We start from the raw sequence: 19,275 nt of genomic DNA on the forward strand, positions 1-19,275 counted from the left end.
GGCAGACGCTTTAACCTCTGAGCCACCAGGAGAGTGGAGCAAAGCGAGGGAGAATTGCAGGGAAACACATACATTAGTAAAGTAGACAGCTAGTGGTGAGCTGCTGTATGACACCAGTAGCTCAGCCTGGTGCTCTGTGACAACCTAGAGGAGTGGGATGGTGCAGGGGGTAGGGGGGAGGGTCAAGAGGGAGGGGACATCTGTATACTTATGGCTGATTTCATGCTGTTTTATGGCAGAAAAGGACACAACATTGTAAAGTGATTATCCTCCAATTAAAAAAATAGTAATCTGAAAAAGAAAAAAAAAATCAGCATTTCTAAAGGATATAGTTATATATTCAAGAGCCCAGTTTCAGTGAGACAAATCCTAGAATTAAATTTAAATGACAATATCTAGAAAGCATTCTTTAGCTGAGAGGAGCAGCAGCTGATACAGGAGCATTTTTACCCTGAAGTAAGACAAAAACATCATCAAGATTCCCATGGATGCAGTCAGTACAACAAAGCTCTTCCTCGGTTAGCCATCAGCCAAATTTATACATAACCATGCTTTCAAAGGAAATGTTTTGGAATGAACTGTGTCCTCCCAAAATTTACTTTGAAGCACTAGCCCCGGATGTGATAGTATTTGGAGATGGAACCTTTGGGAGTTAATTACTATGAGGGTAGAGTCCTTATGAACACATGGGTGTTCTTATATCCAGAGACCAGAGAGCATGCTTTCTCTCTGTGACGTACAAGGATACAGCAAGAAGGCTAACATCTGGAAACAAGGAAGAGGACCTTCACTAGATTTCAAATCTGCCTGCATTTTGATCTTGGACTTCCTAGCCTCTAGAAGTATGAGAAATATATGTTTTGTTTAAGCCACTCAGTCTATGGTGTTTTGTTTTAGCAACCCAAGCTGAGTAGGATGTGGAGGTATTAGTTTTGCTACTAACCTGCAAATCAGAAAAGTCACATTCATTTAGTAAATTTAAATAAGCAAGTTAAATATATGAAAAAAAAATCATACATCTTGAAAGATTTAACTATCACATTATCAATGAGAATTCATAGTGAAATCACTACTGTATGTAGTAAACCTAGCTTTAACTGAATGGTATGTATTAGTGTGGAATATGTGTGTTTTTAAGTATATACAAAAATATTTTAATTTTATGGTCAAATAGACTTGTGTCCTAGGAAACCACAGAGCCTAGGAAACAAGTTCAGGTCCAAAGTCTGGACTAGCAAAGTCCACAAGACTTGCAAGATCAGAAGTTAACACAGAGTAAAACTGTCATTGCTGGAGTAACAGAGAAATTGGAGAAAGAATAGATATGTGTTAGATAAATTTGAAAGTAGACTCATTGTCAAAAATTCAGAGAGAAGAGGACTTAGCACCTAAGAGGAACTAAGACCCAGACACTTCCAAGTCCGGCAGGACCAGAGACCAGCTTCACACACTCAGGGAGTTCACTGTTTCAAAAAGATTGGAAAAGATGCTTAGAGACTCATAATCATTCAATTAGTCAGCAACCAGTGTATTTATTTTCTTTTCCCATTCCTTCTGCTTTATTTATATTCTGAACCTATATAATCTTTGATTGGGTGGGAGTAACTGCTTTCTAAATAGCTTCTCTGTCCCTTAGCTGGCTTTTTCACCATTTAATTCTTCTTGAGGGCTTCCCTAGTGATTCAGACAGTAAAAATTCCACCTGTAATGCACCAGACCCAGCTTCAGTTCTTGGGTGGGGAAGGTCCCCTGGAGAAAGGAATGGCTATTTTTCTCCCTGGAGAATTTCATGGACAGATGGCACCACATGAAGTTTTCAGTCTTAAACTATCTTCCTTATGATCTACCTCACACCTTGGCTTGTCTTTTCTAAAGTCAGTTGGTGTGTGTCAAGACTTCAAATTTTATGCTACCCAAGCCCCAAGCCAAGCACCATTTGGCAGGGGGTTTGGGGGCTGGGGGATAGGGTTGGGGGAAACAAAGGAAATTTAATCACATGTGATATCCTCTTCTTTTTTTTCCCCTTAATTTGAAGAATTTCTGCAGTTTAGGTTATAACCTATTTATGTTTCAATCATCCTTCAAAAAATAAAATTAAAGAGAAATAACAACAAAAACAAAATTGGAAAGAACTTCACTCAAATTTTCATCTGGATATCATTCTTTCTTTTCCTCTCACAAACTATGAAAAACCCTGCTCATATTGGCTATTTATACTTCCTTATTTGGTTGGATGGCATCACCGACTCTATGGACATGAGTTTGAGCAAGCTCCGGGAGTTGGTAATAGACAGGGAAGCCTGACGTGCTGCAGTCCATGGGATCACAGAGTGGGACCTGAGCAACTAAACTGAACTGAATTTTTTACTCACTGCCTTATCCTGTAGTCTAGTTTTTGGGCCCATCACCTTTTTCTGACGCAGTCTACATCAGTAACCTCTGTTATAACCAATTTATGCTTTGCAGTCCATAATTTCCTTTAGCATCTCTATTGCTTTTTACACTTTTGATTTTTGTCTTTCTGGAACTTTCTATCCCCTTGGTTTTCAAGAAATCTACTCTATAGTACTACTTATTCTAGCCTCATTAATAGGTTATATTATTATTATCGTTGCCCTTTAATGAAAATTCATTTCCCTAGTTAACTTTTTTCATTCAGCCCCTGCAAAAGCCCCTCTTATAGGACACATCTTCTCTATTTTATTTTTAAAATGTTTTTGTTGAGGTATATCTGCTCTCTATATTTATGAGTCTGTTCCTTTTTTGTTATATACGTTCACCTGGGTATCTTTTTAGATTCTACATATAAGTAACAATGGATTATTTGTCTTTCTCTATCTGACATTTCACTAAGCACAATGCTGTCTAGGCCCATCCATTCTGTTGCAAATGTCATAATTTCATTCTATGATTGAGTAATATTCTATCATATATATGTGTGTATATACACACACACACCACAATTTTTTCCATGCATCTAATGATGGACATAGATTTTTTCCATGCCCTGGCTATTATAAACAATGCTGCTCTCTGATGATGACTAATAGCATTGAGCATCTTTTCATGTGCCTGTTGACCATTGTATATCTTCTCTGGAAAACTGTCTATTCAATTCTGCTGTCCATGTCTTAATATGTTGTTTGTTTTTCATATATTGAGTTATATGAGCTGTTTATATATCTTGGATATCAACCCCTTATCAGTCATATAATTTTTAAATATTTTCTCCCATGCATTATATTGTCTTTTCATTTTGTTGATGGTTTCTTTTGCTGTGCAAAAGCTTTTAAGTTTAATTAGGTTCCCTTTGGTTATTTTTGCTTTTATTTATTTTGCTTTAAGTAAGAGACAGATTCAAAAAATTATCACTCAGACTCATGTCAAAGAGTAACCTGCCTATATTCTCTTCTGGGGGTTTTATAGTTTCAGGTCTTAAATTTAAGTGTTTAATGCATTTTAAGCGTATTTTTGTATATGATGTTAGAGAATGTTCTAATCTTATTCAGTTACATGTAGATGTCCAGATTTTCCAGCACTACATATTAAAGAGGCTATTTTTTCTCTATTGTATATTCCTGCCTCCTTTGGTGTAGATTAATTGACCATGAGGGCATGGATTTAATTCTGAGCTCTCTATTCTGTTCTGCTCATCTAGGTGTTTGTTTCTTGTGCCAGCACCATGCTGTTTTGATTCCTGTAGCTTTGTCTGATCAGTGAGCATAACACCTCCAGCTTTGTGCTTTTTTCTCAACATTGTTTTGGCAATTTCTGGTAGCCAAAGAGAATAAATACCTTGACCATCACAATTATAAAAATCAAAAACTAGTATTTCCACTGCCTTAAATGATTTTCTTATCACTATGATGAATTTCTCTGACTCTGCAACTGGCTTTTATTTTCAAAATACTCCAAGAGGTGTGTGTGCATATATATTTTTTGTCTTTAATTTGAAATATATGTTTATCTTTGACATCCTCATTCTCCAGAATAACAGAGTAATTTGGGGATTTATATTTATATTTTGTCTAAAACAGTTTTAATTAATATAATCTTATAGTTAAATCTCTTACAGTGCCCTTACACTGATATGTATATATCTTACCTAGTCAGGTAGTAAATTGCATAAGGAGCATATTAACACATTTTGGCTAATGTACACTTTTATAAAATTGAAATCTAGGTTGAGAAAGAATTTATTCACTCTTTTTGAAGTATTAAAATTAAAATGTACAAACCCTAAGGCCTGTCAAATTGTTCATCATGATCTATAAAAATATTTTAGACATTTATTCACTGAAGTTAATAGAAAAAGACTTATCTTTCTGGCAATTAAAGCAGATGATATATTTTTGACAGAGAATTCATGTTCTATTTGCCACTATGAAAGATTAAAAAATATGTTTTCCACTGTGACAGAATTGTAATGATATTATAAAATATACACACCAGAATTTACTGCAAAGTATGATTCTATTTAATTTTAAGTGGAATCAACATTCTCTCAGATAAAGATAATGTAATTTGTGCTTAAAGACATTTCTTGTTCTTTATTAATAGTTTTGTCTTAATTTATAACTAAATTTATTATACAAACTTGTCCTTGAATCTCTCATATCGTCTCTACTGAAACTAGGACACAATAATAGAAATGGTTTGTGATGCATTCCTTTTATTACATTTTAGATTTTTATATATATAACATATATAAAACATTTTATATATAATACTATATATAGATTTCCCTAAAGAAAGGAAACAATAGCTCTAAATTAGAATGTGAAGAAACCTTAATTATATTTTTCAGCAAAATATATTTTTCTTTACTCAAAGAAAATAATTTATATTTATATAAAATATAAGCTAGAAAAACAAAGTGCCTTTTTACTATATTATGTAGAACTGTATTCTGTCTAATAGCCTTCCTTATTAATAATGAAAAGTGAACATGGAGCTAATCTGTAATATTAGCAAACAGAAATGTCAATTTCCAAATTACATATCCATGCATATAGAATGAGCTCAAAAATAAAAGCAATAAGTAGTGCTTACCATGAATCATATTTGCATCACTACTTATTTTTTTTTATTTTTTTTAAATAGTTCATTATCTTATCATTTAAACAAACAGCTTTAAATTGGCCGTGATTGCCTGTGAATTTCTTGCCTTTGTTTTCATCTTCTCTACAACTCTAACTCCTTTACAAACTTGGTCTCAAAATAGCCTTACTTCACCTAAATAATCTTCCCTGAGCCCCTTGGAATTATATTGGAAACCCTTCATTATGTGTTTCACAGCACCATTAAGCTATATTTTAGCACTTATCATGGGCTTCCCCGATGGATGGCTCAGCGGGTAAGGAACTGCCTGCAATGCGGGAGACAGAGGAGATGCAGGTTTGATCCCTATGTGAGGAAGATCCCCTGGAGAAGGAAATGGCAACCCACTCCCGTATTCTTGCCTGGAAAATCCCATAGACAGAGGAGCCTGGCAGGTAACAGTCCATGAGGTCCAAAGAGTCAGACACTATACTGAACACAAGGCACATGAACAGGCAGAATTGACTTTGGCTATCCTCTTCATAAGTCCATGTGCTCACGTACAGAAGGGCTATGGTTTGTTTTTCACGTTATGTCTAGTATTTTAATGTATTTTTAGCTTTGCATATAGTTGAATAACATTTGTTGAATTGAAAATCTTAGAATTTAAACAAACTTAGCTGATTTCACTGCATATTATTTCCAGAAAACATTTTTACCACTTTAAGACATACTCAAAGAAACCATTATAAACACACCAGGACATGACATTCAACCTAATTTCAAAATCTCACCACATAGTATAAATCTGTACGGTATCAGTGACAACACTTTGCATTGTACCATCATTCCCAAAGTCAACTAAATCATTCTTTCCAGAAACAGAAAACTTTCATTTTATCACTTTATTGAGATGATCTGGAATCAACAAAGTGAGGAGATAAGTAGACTATGCTATCAAACCAATATTTTTCAAGGTTATGGGCACAGGCACGTTGTTCATAGAGTGATTCTTGAGGAAAACATCTAATCATTCAGAATAGTTATCCAAAGTTCATCTACAGAAGAAATATGACAAAGAAGTACCTAGAAAGTGTTTTGAGAAATAACAGGCAAGGCCAGGACTAATTCTTTTAAAATAAACAAATGGGATCTAATTAAAATTAAAAGCTTCTGCACAACAAAGGAAACTATAAGCAAGGTGAAAAGACAGCCTTCTGAATGGGAGAAAATAATAGCAAATGAAGCAACTGACAAACAACTAATCTCAAAAATATACAAGCAACTTATGCAGCTCAATTCCAGAAAAATAAACGATCTAATCAAAAAATGGGCCAAAGAACTAAATAGACATTTCTCCAAAGAAGACATACAGATGGCTAACAAACACATGAAAAGATGCTCAACATCACTCATTATCAGAGAAATGCAAATCAAGACCACAATGAGGTACCATTTCACACCAGTCAGAATGGCTACGATCCAAAAGTCTACAAGCAATAAATGCTGGAGAGGGTGTGGAGAAAAGGGAACCCTCTTACACTGTTGGTGGAAATGCAAACTAGTACAGCCACTATGGAGAACAGTGTGGAGATTCCTTAAAAAATTGCAAATAGAACTGCCATATGACCCAGCAATCCCACTGCTGGGCATACACACTGAGGAAACCAGAATTGAAAGAGACACATGTACCCCAATGTTCATCGCAGCACTGTTTATAATAGCCAGGACATGGAAACAACCTAGATGTCCATCAGCAGATGAATGGATAAGAAAGCTGTGGTACACATACACAATGGAGTATTACTCAGCCATTAAAAAGAATACATTTGAATCAGTTCTAACGAGATGGATGAAACTGGAGCCGATTATACAGAGTGAAGTAAGCCAGAAAGAAAAACACCAATACAGTATACTAACACATATATGGAATTCAGAAAGATGGCAATGATAACCCTGTATGTGAGACAGCAAAAGAGACACAGATGTATAGAACGGACTTTTGGACTCTGAGGGAGAGGGAGAGGGTGGGATGATTTGGGAGAATGGCACTGAAACATGTATACTATCGTATAAGAAACGAATTGCCAGTCTATGTTCGATACAGGATACAGGATGCTTGGGGCTGGTGCACAGGGATGATCCAGAGAGATGATATGGAGTGGGAGGTGGGAGGGGGGGTCAGGATTGGGAACTCATGTACACCCGTGGCAGATTCATGTCAATGTATGGCAAAACCAATACAGTATTGTAAACTAAAATAAAGTAAAAATTAAAATTAAAAAAAATCATAACCAAATTTTGTACAAAAGAACAATAGAAAGAAAAAGTAAAAGAGAAAAGATATATCCCTTTGTTTTGTTGGTAAGGAGGTCAGTAAACTTGGTAAAAAATTGTTTATGAAGCTAGCATAGGCAATAAACAAAAAAAGGCAGAAGACAAATTATGAGAAAAATAGCAATGAATTTTTAGTCAAATATTTTTAAGTTAAAGGGATAGTGTAATTAATGTGCACAAATATATTACAAACATATAAGAAAATGCTAATATTCATATAGAAAATTATGCAAAGATTATAATTATACAGTTTTTTTGTGAAAGAAAAATAAATTTCTTGGATGAAAAATATAAATAATGTTCAGTCTCTGAATCTTGCTTGATAGCTCAGCTAGTAAAGAATTTGCCTGCAATGTGGGAGATCTGGGTTCAATTGCTGGGCTGGGAAGGTGCCCTGGAGGAGAGAATGGCTACCCATTCCAGTTTTCTGGCCTGGAGAATTCCATGGACTGTATAGTCCATGGGGTCACAAAGAGTTAGACATAACTGAGCAACTTTCACTCGATCTCTGAATAATGAAAAATTATAAAACAATTTTGAAATAAAATGTCATTTCTCAACAGTAATATAGGTTAATCCAGAATTTTCTTCTATTGAAGATTTGGAAAAATGGATTCATTCACTTCTTTTTGGTGTATAAACTGATATAATACCTATGCAAAACATTGACAACAGTGCATCAGTATTTCAAAATATTCCACGTACTTTGAAATAACACCTTAATATGTAAGGGTCAGCTGTGTGAAAATATACAGCCTTGTGTTAAAATATTTATCTGTGGCTCTTATGATATATTCACGAACAAAGCAAAGCTGCTCATACTCCCGAAGATTACTTTCTAATGGTGGACTAGGAGGTACACACACAATAAAAATAAACGACAACAACAAAATTAAACCATATAGTATATTAGAAAAGAGATTATAAGTTTTACTGCCAAGTTGGAAAAGAAGAGCCATATCCAAGAGATCAATAAAGGGAAGTGACTTGGCTAGAGTGGAGCAAAAGTGGACAATTGCAATTTAACTGGGATCATCAGGGTAGGTGGGCCTCAAGATACAATTCTTGAATGAAGTGGCAAAATTAGTCGATTCTGGAAGAAAACAATCACAGTGAGAGACCTCAGCCAATGAGTGGAAAATTCCTAAAGTGGCAGCATATCTGGCATGTTAAGAAATTGCTAGGTGACCCAGTGGGTCAGTGGTAAAAGAATCCACCTGCAATGCAGGAGATCCAGGAGCCATGGGTTCAATCCCTGGGTTAGGAAGAACCCCTGGAGAAGGAAATGGCAACCCACTCCAGCATTCTTGCCTGGGAATTGCCATGGACAAAGGAACCTGGTGAGTTACAGTCCATGACATCTCAAAAAGGTTACAACCGAGCAGGCGGGTGTGCACACACTCACACACACACACACTCACATACACACAACGTGGCTATAACAGAGGGAGTAGAAGAGCTTTCCTAGAAAATAAATTCAAAGAAGTAATGCTTGTGGAGTGCATATGTGTGTTGATTTTGTGGAGGAAAAAAAGAACCTGACTGCAGTCCACAAGTTTGCTAAATCAAATGGTGACGGAAATGAACTCTGAGGAAAAATGAGCTAAGCAGAGAGATGAGATGGGAAAGAGCCTGGAAGTGAGAGACCCTGGTATGCATGAAACTTTTAAAAAGATATTCAGTATAAAATACCAAAATGCAGAGTAATGAAAAGAAAAGGAAATTGGGATGGAAAGGATGGATTGTGATGAAAGATGATAGTGAAAGCTTCAAATATAAATGACCATAAGCCTTATTTAGGAAAGTAAGAACGTTATCCATGAGTTTTAAAAAAGGAGATGAAATGACTGGATACAAGCTTTTTTAAAATATCACTCTGGGAACTATATTGGAGAATGGTTTGTAAAGGAGAAAATATAACTAAAATGAAATCAGTTTCTAACTGTTGTTGGACTAACTCAAGCTTAAGATAATGGAGTCCAAATCAGTGGCACAGGGCTTAAAAACAATTTATGAAGCAGAAGTAACAGTGCTTGATGATGAATTGGATGGATGCAGAAGACAGAGGAAGAAAGAAACAAGATGGCTCTAGTGTGGGTATTGAGGTAAGTGGAAGTATCTAACATCTAACATAGAAAATATAAAGCAGTTTTCAGAGTGAAAATAACAGAAATTCAGTTTTGTACAATCTGACAAACAATTGCCCATAGCTTACTACTGGAAATATTCAAGGCAGTTGGAAGTGACATTCAGAAAAGGGATTTGGCAAGAGATAAGAATTTGGAAGGCAGTGGAGTTTCTGTGGTCAGGATCTCTGGTAGTTTAAAATTCATAATTAAAGTGTGACATTTTTGGACAATGAGACAAACTCACCCCTCAATGAGGTCTCAGCCTCACAGACATGAGATTTGGAAGCTGCAGACATCTTTGCACAAAGAAAACAGTCTGCCTCCTCTTTGGTGGAGGGAAACTATAACAAGGCTCATGACTTTGGAAATGGAAGAGGCTGGATTTTACTACCAACATCGACACCCAGCGCCTGTCATGTAATTTGTGGGACCTAGTGAATAATAAAAATACAAGGCCCCATGGTCAAACATTTTTAAGAATTTCAAGATGGTGTCAACCGGGCATTAAGCCAAGCATGTGAAGTGAAGTGAAGTCACTCAGTCATGTCCGACTCTTTGTGACCCCATGGACTATAGGCCACCAGGCTCCTCGGTCCATGGGATTTTCCAGGCATGAATACTGGAGTGGGTTGCCATTTCCTTCTCCAGGGGAATCCCTGACTCAGGGATTGAACTCAGGTCTCCTGCATTGTAGGCAGACGCTTTACTGTCTGAGCTACCAGGGAAGCTAAGGATAGGGCCCCTCAAAGCCTGGGGGACTAAAGACACACTCTGTGAAACCTGACTTCCAACTTCCCACTAAATCCTAAAGTTGTGAGAATTAATGAGGAGATATACATGAGGAAAGAGTAGAATGGGAAAAGGTAACCTAAGACATATCCCTGAAAACTAGCAATGTGATGTAAAAATGTAAATGGATTTCTAGAACAAAAGACTGAAAAATACAAAAAATGATTATGATGATCATGATTAGAATGAGAGTAACACTTTTCTTTATAGTAGTTTTCTGTTTCTATAGAATATAAAATGCTTTTAATGCTTTATCAGTCAATTCAGTTCAGTTCAGTCGCACAGTCATGTCCGACTCTTTTTGACCCCATGGACTGCAGCATGCCAGGCTTCCTTGTTCATCACCAACTCCCAAAGATTGCTCAAACTTATGTCCATTGAGTCAGTGATGCCATCCAACCATCTTATCCTGTCATCCCTCTCCTCCTGCCTTCAGTCTTTCCCAGCATCAGGGTCTTTTCCAATGAGTCAGTTCTTCACATAAGGTGGCCAAAGTACTGGAGCTTCAGCTTCAGCATCAGTCCTTCCAATGTATATTCAGGACTGATTTCCTTTAGGACAGACTGGTTGGATCTCCTTGCAGTCCAACAGACTCTCAAGAGTCTTCTCTAACACCACAGTTCAAAAGTATCAATTCTTTGGCAATCAGCTTTCGTTATAGTACAACTCTCACATCTGTACATGACTACTGGAAAAATGTTTTATAATTTATAATAAAAAATTAATAAAGTTTTTTTAAACTATCTCTTTCATTTTAGGGAAGAGTTTAGAATTTAAGTAGCATCAATGCAATTAACTTATAAACCAAACTCTTAGTTTATCATACTGCACAGGAAGCTGAAATGAGGGTAAGATTATCAAAATGAGAATCTAACAAAAGGGACATTTTCCCCCTCAGGTAACACAGCAGTATAGTTTTAGTTCTGTGGTTATTTAAATTATGAATAAATTTATACATTTAAAAAATACTCAAGGTAGGCTGAAATAAGTGACAAAGTATCAAAGTAAGCTACAATGGCATGGTAATAATTATCTTTAGCGTGTACTATCCTGTTTGAAGAACAGAAAAAATAAGACAATCCAACTCTGCCCTTCCAGATAATGCTAGAATATCTTTTAAAATACAAAGTAGACAATTGGTACATTCATTGTGAATAAAACTTAAGGCATTCTAAAGTCATCCTTCTTAAAAGCAAAATTAATTAGCAGAAGAAGATTTTTTAACCACCCATAATTGGCTTGGTTTCACTCAAGTTTTCATTTTTCAGAGTCTGTTTCCTCAGGAAAGAATATTGTCCTGACCATATAGAGGAATCTTCAAGTAAAGACTATGTGGTGCTAAGTGAAACTGCCAAACACTCCCTGCAAGCTACAATGACAACCATCACAAAAGGGGAAACAGTCCGTCACCCATAAAAACATTTATCTTTAGAAGGCAAAGACAGAAGCTGATCTAAAATTTCAAAAAGTTCTGTGTTTGATGGAGCTTACAGAAATGTATTTTGCTAAATGTAAACCAAGTGTTTATTTATACAGGATTTAGATTGATGGCTCGCTTATATCTTTTAAGTACACCATATCCCAGGAGTAATTTTAACATTTTAACATTAGTAATTGATTTCAGTATGGTAATATAAGTGTGAATGGTTTAAAGACCAAAGGTAATGATTTCATATTTTTTACCTGTCATGCTGTTCTCTTTGATTCGCTCCTTTTATCCCCAATTTGTCTTTGTTGAGACTGTGCTCTCACCTTGGTCTCATTCCAGCCTCCAATTAGTTCTCCCCAGGGAAGATCTATGGTATTCTGTCCTTTGCCCTCACCCCTTGTTCCATTCTTTGCTGCCTGACACCTCACGACATTATTTGTAACTCATACATTCTTCACCTAAGTATTTGTCAAAAATCACTTTAAAGATCTTTGCTGCTGAGCTGCTGCTAAGTCGCTTCAGTCGTGTCCGAATCTGTGCGACCCCATAGATGGCAGCCCACCAGGCTCCCCCGTCCCTGGGATTCTCCAGGCAAGAACACTGGAGTGGGTTGCCATTTCCTTCTCCAATGCATGAAAGTGAAAAGTGAAAATCAAGTTGCTCAGTCATGTCCAACTCTTTGCAATCCCATAGACTGCAGCCCACCAGGCTCCTCAGCCCATGGGATTTTCCAGGCAAAAGTACTGGAGTGGGGCACCATTGCAATATGCTATATATCAAAGTTCCTTGTTTAAAGTACAAAAAGCCTATCCCATTACACCTAAAGACCAATGATCTCATCTAGTGGAAAACTTTGATTAAAATCTATTTCAATCTCCAAATCATCTCCTTCTCCTAATTTCCATAACTGTCACTAGAATGATACTACTCTAATGAGTTGAACCTAAACAGGAGACAAAATACAAGTAAATTCTCAGTTTGGCATGCATTTATCTGAATGTGTGAAAAGCTTGCTTGTTGCTGGTTTAGACACTAAGACATGTCTGACTCTTGCGACCCCATGGACTATAGCCCACCAGACTCCTCTGTCCATGGGATTCTCCAGGCAACAATACTGGAATGGCTTGCCATTTCCTTCTCCAGGGGATCTTCCCGACCCAGGGATTGAACCTGGGTCTCCTGAATTGCAGGCAGATTCTTTACTGATTTGGTTACAAGGGAAGCCCAAAACAAACAAATGAAAAACTCATTCAACATCAAAAATATTCTTGCTTTGCCACAGTAAAAGTGCCTCTTATATGTAAAGACACTTTAAAGTTGGCTTTTTAAAAGTGTGGTCAAGAAACAGTTTACATTAGAAACATTGTGATTCATGTTAAAGTGAACACAGGTGTGACTCACACAATTAACCGTTTACTAGAATCTCTAGGAAAAACTCTTGGGCATCTGTAGATTTAATAAGCCTCTTTTTGCATGTTAGAGTTTGATAATCTCTATATATCTGATTTATCTATATATTTAGTTATTTAATGTTGCTGTCATTCTAAAAAGTTTAAAGTGGTTTACAACACAAGGTAAGTATGATAATGAACTGATTTAGAGGAAAAGGGGAAGTAGAAAAAAACAGTAAGAAAAATGTAAAAAGTGATGGGGGCAGTACATAAAACATCATATTCCATGAAGGGAGTAGCTTTGCTAGATGAACTACACAAATGGCTACACATTTTTAATTACAATTTATGACAGGAAATGAAAAAGAACAATGCAAAATCTTTGAAATGAATTTTCAAAGTTAGCTCTGTAATGAAGGAAGTTTTCACTGCTACCTATGATTTGCTATTAAGCCAGCCTCATAGCCTACTTCTTTTTTCAATGTCCACTCATGGTTTTTAAAATTAAAGTTATCCAAATACCATTTGTATTTTTAACTTCATTCTGTGATAACTCTTTAACCATTATTGGGCTGAAAATCACTGAGATCAGTGTGAAATTTGTTTTGTTGTTCATTTTGTTTTTCTTTTTAGGTCTGCTAAATGTTGGCATTGCAAAATAATACACAAACAAACACTTTCTCTTTGTAAAAGTTCAGACAATACCATGGTGAGCTAAATGAGAAGGAAATCCAAAAAAAGAGGGGATATATGTATACATGTAGCTGATTCACTTCACTCTACAGTAGAAACTAATACAATATTGTAAAGCAACCAGCTCCAATAAAAATTACTTTAAAACTAAAGAAACATGTAGAATAAAAAGCAAATGTTTTCTTCCTCCTTTATAGCTGTCTTATATTTCTAACTAGTCAATTCATACACTCATATATTTTACCTCAATATATTCTGGAAACCATAACAAGATCAATGACAGATCAAACTTCCAAAAACACATCTGTGGTCGACTGATGCCCTAAGTCCCATGATTTAGCATTCTCTTTTGGAGTAAGTAAATTGTCCCAGCTTATCAATTAAGGCATGCATGTCTCAACTGGCAAAATGCCAAAATAAACTCTTAGATGTCCTCTTTGCTTATGACTAATTGAGTTATTTGTTTTCTCACAAAAATGTTTACACCTTCCCACATATTTACACCTTCCTACAGTTTATACCATTCTTAGTAAAACCACATCACCAAACCTTACTTACTAAAAGCCTACTCACTTTTCTAGGTCTAGAAATCTCTTCCTTAAAGCCAACTATATAATACAAAGATTATCAGTCGCTTCCCTCTTGACTCCGTGAACTTTTATTCTGTAGTTTTCATATGCTGACTTGGAATCCAATTTTTAAATAAAAATCCTATACATACCTCTAAATTTTAATCACTTGGCATACCTCTAGTTCTTAATACATATTTGTTAAATAATGAACTGTATAAAGAGGTTAGACCTAGGCATCCGCTGAAAACTGATAAGTTCTTTAAGCGTTCAAGAGTCCACTGGGAGAGATAGCATTTACAAGTTAAGCATCAGAGAAAAAGAAGATGGACATGTCAAAACTGGTGATCTGTTCCAGGACTGAGTCTAAAATGAGAAGAAGGGATAGAGATCATGCCTTACCTCTTGGACAGTGCCTTTAATGGACATAAAATTCTCTGAAAAGTCAAGAATAAAAGTCCAAGGATGAAGTACTGTAAGTTTTTAAACCCGAGTGTGATACTATCCAATGTCATTAACAGCATGTTTCTTAACTCAGTCTTGGAAATTGCCCTTGACATTTTTCCTCACAATTAGTGGGTTACAAGAGAGTTAAAAAGGAAGATAATTAAGAGAGACCTGAAATATTAGGAACATTGGATTCAATGCCACTATTGGAAGTATCCTAAGAAGTTACAAAATTGAATTGAGGAGACTTGCAATATAACTTGAATTTTTCAAACACTGTCAGGTAGGTTTTGAGAATTATTTTTCTACATATTCAGAAAACTCCAATGTTCAGTTTTTTAATATTGTAATGTTTGAAGATAAGGCTTAGAATTTAAATACTGTCCACCAATTTATGTAGTTTGTTAATGGCAGAGAAAAAAGTTAAATAATCACAACATCCTGCCTTACAGAGCAGCAAAGCATAACCTGGTGTTGACCCATCCCATTAGGAGACCAAGAGAAGAACAATGCAGGTGACATTAAGTGGCAGAAAAGAAACTAACACTAATGACTGCTGACATCTATCATGACACCAGCAAGGATATATACATCAACTTTTCTTCCTGTCAGAAAAATAAGGGATTTGAGACATTTGTGTTTCAAAGACTCTTCTAATAAAGTTTTAAAATTATATATTAATCTGCTTATGTACACATCACTTATTTGTATCTTCTCATATTTCAGTCAGATGGAAAACAGGGAAGCAGATGATGAAACAAGATAGGATCCAATCAGACAGGGTTCATTCAGTGAGAAGGTGACAGTTTGAAGAGGAAAGAGGATTGATTTTAGACATGACCGAAGACTGTGGCTGGGCTAATGCCTGGAAGATGGATGGATGAGAAGGAGTTCAATCTCTGACACTGTCGCTAAGGATAAAAGGAAATAATCTGTGATACTGAGGAAGGATCTGGAGTAAAGAGTGAAACAAGGCCTCTCCTGGGGAGGTATGTTTTTGACACATTGGCTTTCCTATCTTCCTCTTGCCATATGCATCTACTTCATTTTCCTTTTATATCATGCTAATTAATCAGGAGGCAGACACAACCTAATTAAGGTAGGGAGAGGCGGGATCATCAGGTTTGTTTGTTTTTTGTCTCTTTCCTTTTCCCACAAAGGAATCAGTATAGCAGAGTAAGGCCTTCCCTGACGGCTCAGATGGTAAGGAATCTGACTGCAGTATAGGAGATATGGGTTCAATCCCTAGGTCAGGAAGATCCCCTGGAGAAGGAAATGGCATCCATTCCAGTATTCTTGCCTGGAAAGTTCCGTGGACAGAGAAGCTTGGCAAAGCTACAGTTCACGGGATTGCAAAAAGTCAGACAGAACTGAGCGACTTTCAATTTCATGGTGGAGTCAAAGGAACATGGCTTTGAAGTTTGTTCACTCAACCAGGTATGAATCTTTTTGTTACCAACTGTAATTTTGAATAGCTAGTTTACTCTCTGGGTCTCTCCTAACTTATAGAACAGAGTCGATAAAATGTCTATTTTGAACGGCTGTGATTGAGGATTAATTGATGCCTTGAAAAACAAACAAGCACTGAAGATAAGCATTTGATAGGCACTCAAAAAAAAGATCTTGATTAGTTTTTTTTTAATTGCTTTCCGTTTCTCTTCAATTTGCTTCTTCTTCTTTTGCTAACATCTGATAAATTAAAATCTGATAAATGAAAAAAAGAGGACAAATGCTGAGTCTGAAGCATTTTAGAGATTTATTGATCTTCCATGTGCTGCAATGTTTGGAATAGAAGGTAAGCAGGTTCAGAAACAGTGGCAGCACCAAATGGCAGAGAAAGGAACTTCATGCTCCTGACTCACAAACAGGGTTTACCCAATTTTCTGATATAGACTAGAGGCAGGTCTCCATTTTACGTAAAAGGCTTTGCCTCTGCAGCTGCCAACACTCTGTACTTCTTCAGCCCCCTTAAAAAGATTCCCACCCTTAATCTCCAAAAGTAATGTTGGATCTATTACCACTGAAAAAATTCAAAAAGAAGACTTTCTACAGCAACACAGATGGGGGCCATCAACAACTCTGAGATGATTCCGGGACGTCCAAAGAGGTTGCTCAGTGAGCATCACCAGCCCTGTGGACCAGAACCTCGGCAAGCTGTGTCCTCATGTAAACTAAACTTTGAACATTACTGTTATACATATATTGTCCCTAAGCTAAAGTGAAAAGTTAAAGTGTTAAGGGATCAGTCATGAGTGACTTTGTAGCCCTCCAAGCTCCTCTATCCATAGAATTCTCCAGGCAAGAATACTAGAGTGGGTAGTCATTCCTTTCTCCCAGGGTGTTTTCCCAACCCAGGGATTGAATCCGGGTCTCATGTATTGCAGGTATATACTTTACCATCTGGAACACAAGGGAAGCTCACCCTCAAGCTAAGCCAGGAGTATATAGAAGTTCCTGGGTGTGGGTGTGCTCAGTTGTGTCCAACTCTTTGTGACCCCATCGACTGTAACCCACCAGGCTCCTCTGTCAAAGGGATTTTTCAGGCAAGAATACTGGAGTGGGTTGCCATTTCCTACTTCTAGGGGATCTTCCCAACCCAGGGAATGAACCTGCGTCTCTTTCATCTCCTGCCAGGCAGATTCTTTACCACTTAGCTACCTGGGAAACCCATAGAAGCTCCTATGGGTACCTATTTGCTGAAATGTTTTTAGATATATGATCTAGCTTAAACATAAACAAATAAATTTATATATGAAATCAAAACAGATTCACAGACACAGAAAACAAACTTATAGTTACCAAAGGAGTAAGGGATGGGGGAAGGACAAATTAGAGGCATGGGATTAACAGATACAAAATACTATACATAAAATAATCAACAAGGATATACTGTATAGCACAGGTAATTATATTCAACATCTTGTAATAATCTATAATGAAAAAGAATCTGAAAATGTATATGTGTGTATATATATATATATATAAAATTGAATCACTTTGCTGTATCCCTGAAACTAACACAATATTATATCAATAAATTAATATTTCAATTAAAAGAAAAATAAAGGGTATGATAGAGATTCTTGATTTCCTATTCAAGAGCCCTTAATAATTTCTTCCTCAAAATAACTTCATTTTGAAAGTGTCAGAAAGGTTTCTAGTTATAAATAACATTTTTCAGGTTCCTTCATAGACAGAAGTAGGCAATAAAATGTAAACAGAAGTACTTCCTTGGGCTTTCAGAAAAGGTCTTTAAGAAGGAAGTGACTGAGAGGGCTCATCTCTGAACCTTCCTCTTCTTCCTTTTACAATGAGGACAAGAAGATGAGGGCTCCAGCAGTCATATTGTGATTATAAGGTGACCTTAATCATGGAAACCACAGAGTAGAGTAGGTTGGTGGGACAGAGAGAAAGAAATGGCCTGAGTCCCTGAGGACCACAGAGCTGTCACATAACCCTTGGACTCTAGTGTTATTTTGGATCTCTGATAATAAACCCCGAACCTCTTCCTAACTGATAAAGAGCTTATACTTCTATCATGTTAGAACTTTTAAAAAAGAGATTAGAAAATGTTTAGAGTCAAGGTAAAAGTCAGTGTTTCGTCCTAAAGTGAGTATGGATTCCGTGGTGAGCTGGTGCCAGGTGTATGGGAGCACTGCTGGCCCAGAAGTCATCAGGGAGTGAAGCTGCTCTGACGACCTGAACACCTGGTTATATAGGGCACAGGTGGCAGTCTGGCAACTGTAAGCCTGGCCTTTTGAATCACGGCCAAAACTCCATTTGGGTAAACTCATTACCTGTACATCTGCCCTAATTTCCTGGTAAATTTCACTCATTTATGGTGTTTTCTGGTGTCCTTTATCACTTAGTACATTTGCCAATGGAAAATATGTTCTAAGAAAATATTCCAAGGCAATTGATTGGTGTGTATGCCAATGCAGGCTCTAAAATATTTCATTTAATTCAAGTAAGTGATGATTTTCTGCCCTATGAATATCTCCTATGTATACTTTATTCCAGTCTTTCTTACTTAGGCAAATGACTATCAATATTATTAAACTCTGAATGAAAACCGTGTTCTTTTTCCTCTCCTCCTCTCTTCCAGGGTTTTCAGATTTATCTCCCTAACAAGAAATCAGGGGAGATTACTACAACAAAAAAGCAAGTAGAGATAATGATAACAAAGTAAAATTTTAGTCCTTCTGCTTCCTTGGTGGCTTAGATGGTAAAGAATCTGTCTGCAATGCAGGAGATGTGGGTTCAATCCCTGGGTGAGGAAGGTCCCCTGGAGAAGGGAATGGCAACCCACTCCAGTATTCTTGCCTGGAGAATTTCATGGACAGAAGAACCTGGTGGCTAACCAGTTCACCAGGTCACAAAGAGTTGGACACAAGTGAGAGACTAACACTTTCACACTTTCACTGCTTATTAAGAAATAAAACTACTTTCAT

General features: G+C 36.6%; 1 protein-coding gene across 1 annotated transcript in view; it reads right to left on the minus strand.

Annotated features, from left to right (window-relative positions):
- The window catches only part of HCN1 (hyperpolarization activated cyclic nucleotide gated potassium channel 1), a 446,451-nt gene that overhangs the window by 223,844 nt on the left and 203,332 nt on the right, over positions 1-19,275 (minus strand). The gene's annotated exons all lie outside the window — the stretch shown is intronic.

This window comes from Oryx dammah, unplaced genomic scaffold, assembly GCF_014754425.2.
Source record: "Oryx dammah isolate SB20612 unplaced genomic scaffold, SCBI_Odam_1.1 HiC_scaffold_20, whole genome shotgun sequence".
Classification (NCBI taxonomy): Eukaryota; Metazoa; Chordata; class Mammalia; order Artiodactyla; family Bovidae; genus Oryx; species Oryx dammah.